This window comes from Citrus clementina, unplaced genomic scaffold (assembly GCF_000493195.1).
Source record: "Citrus clementina cultivar Clemenules unplaced genomic scaffold, Citrus_clementina_v1.0 scaffold_3, whole genome shotgun sequence".
In the NCBI taxonomy this organism is placed as follows: Eukaryota; Viridiplantae; Streptophyta; class Magnoliopsida; order Sapindales; family Rutaceae; genus Citrus; species Citrus x clementina.
The window spans coordinates 24050057-24056806 of record NW_006262339.1 but is presented as its reverse complement, the minus strand read 5'-3'; the positions used below and the strand labels follow the sequence as shown (position 1 = coordinate 24056806).

Genomic DNA, 6750 nt, shown 5'->3' with positions numbered 1-6750 from the left:
AGAGCCCTTCATGATCAACAATCTACCAGATTCAAGCTTAATACTAAACCCATTCTGATCTATCAAACCTAGTGAGATTAAGTTCCTCTTTAAGTCAGGAACATATCTGACCTCTCTAAGTTCCCATGTTGTCCCATCATGAAGCCTAAGACTCACATTTCCCATGCCTATGACTTTACATACAGCATTGTTACCCATCATTACTTTTCCCCCATCTAAATCATGGTAATCAGAAAAATAAGTTTTAAATGGGCACATATGAAATGTGCAACCAGAATCTAGTATCCATTTACCTCTCTGGAGATCCTCTGTAGCCACACACACACCAGCAGATTCATAACCTTTTTCCTCCACTGTAGCTGCATCACCATTTCTTTCCTTGCTTTTGTTCTTTAGTTCTTGACAGTCTCTCTTGAAGTGACCTTCTTTGTTACAATGAAAGCACTTCTTGTTTTGTGATTTAGACTTGTCTTGCTTTTGTTTCTTCTTCTTTCCATCATTCTTGTTAAACTTACCCTTAACTGATAATCCTTCAGCATGCATCATATTCCCAGATTTTTCTTGTAGCCCTCTAGTATTCAAGGCAGCCTTAACCTCATCTAATGATAAGGTTGATCTTCCATACATAAGGGCATCGACAAGATTTGAATAAGACTGAGGTAGAGAGCTCACCAGAAGCAATGCCTTTCCTTCATCATCCAGCCCCTCATCAATGGTTTCAAGTGTGTCACACACTTGATTGAATTCATCAATGTGATCATCCAGAGAGGACCCTTCAGCCATCTTCAGTGTGAACATCCTCCTTTTGATATACAACCTATTAGCCAAAGATTTAGTCATATAAATCTTTTCTAATTTGGCCCATAGGTCTGCAACAGTCTTCTCCTTGGCAACCTCCCTTATCACTGAGTCACCAAGGCTCAATATGATGGTGCTTCTGGCCTTCTTGTCCATCTCGACTGCCATCTCAGGTGTCTTGGAGGATGATTCTTCTTTTCCTTCCTTCTTGGTGACAGGTTCGAGTGCATCTCCTAACCCCTGAGTTATCAGCAAGGCCTCCATCTTCACCTTCCACATGTTGAAATCATTCTTGCCAGTAAACTTCTCAAGATCGATCTTGGTTGAAACCATACTTGTCTTTGGTTGTAGATCCAGCTCTGATACCAATTGAAGAATCTCAGGTGCTATTGACTGATAGAGCAACCCAAGACTCTGCCCCAAGACCTCCAGCCAACAGAACAAGATGCAGCAAGATGTTTAACTGAAAAAGCTTAGACTAAGATGAACCTATGGAACTTAGATGATCAATCAAAATGGTATAGAGAATCAAGCGAAAGTAACGTAAAGAAAGAACAAAGAATCTTTAACGTGGTTCAGCTAGATTTCTCTAGCTTACATCCACGGGAGGGAAAGAACACAGCTTTATTGATTTACTTCAGATGAATTACAGAGTAAAATGCTTAGCTTTCAAAGAAGGATCACAACTAGCTTATATAACCAGTTCCCTTCTCTCTCTCTAGCTCTCCAATCCGTTGCTTCCACATCAGCTGTTCCATAACAGCTTTAGTTAACGAACCCAGAAAATCCCCAGCACCTCACGTGAGTTCCTCATACTTCTAACGACATATAACGAACTTTGCAAAGCTGAACTCAGGCACGTGATATACGCGTGAATCACTTAAATCTAAACGACAGACCCATACGTCGTTCAGAAGTGTATTTCTTCTACTCTTCAAAACGCAGGATCCTGTGCCGTTTGAGCTTAAGTGTTTCCAGCTCCTAAACGCAAAGTCTGCTGCCGTTTTGGTTTTCTGGATTTGCTTTCACAAACAACACGTCTTTTATTGTTAAAACTCAAAGTAGTATTGTGCTATTTTTCATTTCTTTTGCAATCTTATTGTTATCCTACATACAAATTAAAAAGCTTTCGAGGTGATAAAGTTTGAATGCTAATCATTAGCTTAAATAACATATATTTTAGATTGTAGTTTGAAAGTAATCTTGAGTCCGAAAATATTTAATCAATAAGAAATAGGAAAAGAAAAATAGATTATGCCAGATTTATACAATTTATCTTAGTTAGATAAGAAATAATGGTAGGAAATTAAAAAAAAAAGGTTTGATTATTAATGTAAGTAATTTGTTGGGAAAAAAATCCTACATGTGTTTATTTCTTCTTTGCCCTTAACTGTAATTTTATTTGAAATAAGTTTTATATGAATAATGAATGGGTGCCAATAGTTTCACTCTTATTTTAATTGAAATATAGGTAAGAATTGATGGTGCTTCGAGACACATTGCAAATGTAATTTTTCATTTATGGTTATTAAATTAAAAATTGAATTAGATCATCACTGGTCTAAAATAAATCATCACCATTTCAAATTAAAGTATAAAACCGTGAATGAATACATCTTTAAATAAAAAGATATATTTTTATTATATCTGACACTGTTTAATTAGGCATATGACATATCTTTACAATCGGACGCCTGTTTAAAGCACCATTTATTTTGAAAATATTCCAATATAAAATATATTCTCTGCCTTACATGAGTATTTTGCAAATAATACAGAGCCACCGCGAGTTCAAAAATAATAAAATAATAACATTGCTCACTTGCTTGACTGGGCTGGATTGGGCTGGGCTTGCTATGAGAATGTGTTACCAGTACGAAGCTTTGCTTTGATTATCCCATACACAGAGAGGGAAACTGAAATTGATGATGGCGTTGGCCGCTCAATTCGTGCTTCGGATTCCCTAACTCGGAAGGAAAAATATAAACTTTCCGTCGTACAAGCATCGCGGGAATTATCAGCCATTGTTCTTGTCTTGCAATTTACAACACCAATGACAATTGTTCTTCAACTTCTTCTTCTTCTTCTTCGAAGAATTACTTAGAATTGACCGACGATGAGTTGTTTTGTGAATGCGAAATGGACGCGTACAAATCGTCGGGACCAGGCGGTCAGCACCGCAATAAGCGCGAATCCGCCGTACGTGTGTGCAATGTGTGTAGAGTCTTTTATGCACATATAAAAAGGCTTGTAACCTCCAGATTCATTCAAATCAATAATAATAGAATTCTCAGCTTACAGAAGTTTTCTTTCTTCCTATTTTCTTAGTAACCAAACAACATCACATTTTCATATAAAACTTAATATGGTATCAGAGCCATTCTAATTCAATCTTTGTTGGCTTCTGTCAACTTGAATACAAATGGTTCTTCTTCCATCTCATCATTCACCTTCACAACACCAATCAAACTTGATCGTTCCAATTACATGATCTGGAAATCTCAGATCCTATCTTCAGTTCGAGCAAATGATATAGAAGGATTTCTTGATGGCTCCAAGATCTGTCCTAGCCAATTTCTTGATGATGAACCTAGAAGCTCCAGTGCAGATTTGCATGAGAATCCAGCCTACATCACTTGGAAGAAATAAGATCAGATGCTCCTGAGCTGGCTTCTTTCCTCAATCAGTATTGAAGTTCTCAGATTAGTAGTAACATCTAAAACTTCTTTTGAGCTTTGGACTAATTTAGAACAGCAATTCGGATATGAAACTGCTGCTAAAAAGGTTCACTTGAAAATGCTGCTGAATAATCTCAATAAAGCTTCTCTGACTATGACTGAATACTTTAGTAAGTTGAGATCTATTACTGATGAGTTAGCCATTGCTGGTAGTCCAGTTAGTAATCTAGACTTTATTACTCATTTAATTTCTGGTCTAGGACAACCTTATTATCCAGTTGTGGTTTATATTGAAGCTAATGTACTTAAGATGAGTATTAATGAAGCATACTCTATGCTTCTGACTCATGAAGCTCGATTGGAAAGTGCTAACTCTAATGCCAGTAAAGAAGCTAAAATGAACTATGCTGCTAATTTGGTTCAAATTGGAAATAATCAAAGGAAAAACAATTATAATGCTGGCTGGAATAATAATAATAATCAAGGCAACTACACTGGAAACTTTGGAAACAGAACTGAAGGTGGAAATTGGAATGGAAATTATGGTAGAGGAAATTCTGGAGCAAGGAGAGGAGGTAATGCAGGATATGGTACTGGAAGGGGACAATGGCATGGAAATCAAGGAGGTAATCAAGGCAGAGGTGGATTTACTGGATTTAATGGAAATAGCTTTGTTGGATTCAATGGAAATGGATTTACTGCTGGTTTCAATAATTCTGGAAGAGGAAGTGGCAGAGGTATCATATGTCAGATCTGTTTCAAGCCAAATCATTCAGCTGTTGAGTGCAGAAATAGGTTTAACCAAAATTTTGTGCCAAATCCTCCAGTTCAGAGTTCCTTTCCAAATCAAAATCAAGGACCAAGAGCTGCATACATGGTGACATTAGAAGGAGTTACTGATCAAGGGTGGTACTTAGGCAGTGGAGCAACACATCACCTCACAAATGCTGTGCAAAATCTGACTGTTGGTAAGTCTTACTCTGGTTCTGAGATGCTGCTAGTTGGTAATGGTAAAGGCCTTTCTATTACTCATATTGGTTACACTTATTTTTACACTTCCCTTGGAGCTTTACTACATCTTACTGACATGCGACGTGTTCCTCATATAACAAAGAATCTCATCAGTGTGTCCAAACTCCTTGCTAATAATAGTATGATTATAGAATTCACCTTTGAATTTTGTTTTGTAAAGGACAAGGTGAAGGGGACATTACTAGCACAGGAATTGCTGAAGGGGGTCTCTACAAACTACTATCTGAAGATGATTTGTTCTCCAATTCTAAAGTACAAGTTTTAAAGCCAAATTCTATGTTGTCAGTTGTTTCAAATAAAATTGTAAACTCTTGTCCAAAGTCTATCAAGTCAGTTTCTGTTAATTCAGTGTCTTTCAACAATTCTCCTGCAAGTTTCAATACTTCTAGTTGTATCTCAATGCAGCTGTTACATAATAGACTTGGTCATCCCAATAAACATGCTATGCAAATCATTTTAAAGACTCAAACTTCACATATTGTCAATCATTATCTTAGCTTCTGTGATGCTTGTCAATATGGCAAACTACATCAGTTTCACTTCCCTGTCACTAACATAAAAACTAGAGCACCACTTGAATTAATACACACTGATCCTAGGGACCAGCATCAATGTCATCCAAAGATGGATACAAATATTACATATCCTTTGTAGATGATTTCACTAGATGTAGTTGGATATTTCCTCTCACTTTAAAATCAGAAGCATTAGACACATTCAAACAGTATAAACTCCTTGTTGAAAAACAATTTTCCAAGTCTATTAAAACCATGCAATTAGACATGGGGGGTGAATTTAGAGCCTTTGGTTCATTTCTTCAGCAATAAGGGATACATATTAAATTTAGTTGTCCCCATACACACCATCAAAATAGAGTTGTGAAGAGAAAACACAGACATATTGTTGAAACTGGCCTTACTCTTCTTGCTCTAGCAAATCCTCCACTTGTCTTTTGGTGGGAAGCTTTTCACACAGCAACCTATCTGATAAATAGGATTCCTACACCAGTTTTAAACAATAAATCACTCTATCAGAAGCTACACAATCGTTTACTTGATTATCAGTTCCTTAAAGTTTTTGGTTGCTCATGCTTTCCATTATTGAGACCTTATAATCAACACAAATTAGACTTCTATACACAAAAATGCGTTTTTTTTTTTTGCTACAATCTTGTACATAAAGGTTATAAGTGTCTAGAAAAATCAGGTAGAATTTACATTGCCAGACATGTTGTGTTTAATGAGTCTGAATTTTCATATCCAGAGTTGTTTTCTGCTTCCAACAACTCTTCCTCTATTCCAACAAAATGTGTCACTCCTGCAAATCAGTCTTTCACTCATTTTTCTTTGTCAAATCCTCATCTTGATGACAGTAATGTAGTAGCACCACCTATAGCAACTTCAGAAGTGGAACTCAACTCCCTGCTGTTACCCTTGAGCCAAGTTCACCTTTAAGCCAATCACCAGCATCAACAAATATCCCATCTATCTCTTCCAGACCTTCCATTTCTATACATCCTATAATGACTAGAGCAAAATCTGGAATATTCAAACCCAAAACCTATTTAGCAGCAACTTAGGACATAGAACTAACAAGTGTCAAGGCAGCACTGTCTAGTCAGAAATGGTATATGGCTATGAAAGAAGAGGTGGATGCTTTACATAGAAATCAGACATAGACTATGGTTCCTTCTGATTCAGCTAACAAGATTGTAGGTAACAAATGGATTTTCAGAGTCAAATACAATCCAGATGGCAGCATTTCTAAGTACAAAGCATGCTTGGTGGCTAACGGCTTTCACCAAACACATGGAGTAGATTTCTTTGAAACCTTTAGCCCTGTTGTAAAGCCTTGTATAGTCAGAATTATTCTCAGCTTAGCAGTAATGCAGCACTGGACTATTAGGCAACTAGATATCAATAACGCCTTCTTGAATGGAGTACTTACTGAAGATGTATATATGCACCAACCAGAGGGTTTCATTGATTCCAGATTTCCTTCTCATATATGCAAGTTGAACAAGGCATTATATGGCCTCAAACAAGCTCCAAGGGCCTGGTATGATCAGCTAAAAGGTTCACTGGTGCAATGGGGTTTTCAAACTTCTAAGTCTGATACTTCTCTCTTTATTAAACATACTGGGGCTGATATTTTGGTTGTTCTGATTTATGTGGATGACATACTCATCACTGGATCAAATACAAGGCTTGTGAAGAGGTAATTAGTAAGCTTGGCTCAACTT

General features: G+C 36.9%; 1 pseudogene; it reads left to right on the top strand.

The window, feature by feature from the left end:
- Positions 1–1281: 1281 nt before the first annotated feature.
- The window catches only part of LOC112099732, a 7104-nt pseudogene continuing 1635 nt past the window's right edge, over positions 1282–6750 (top strand).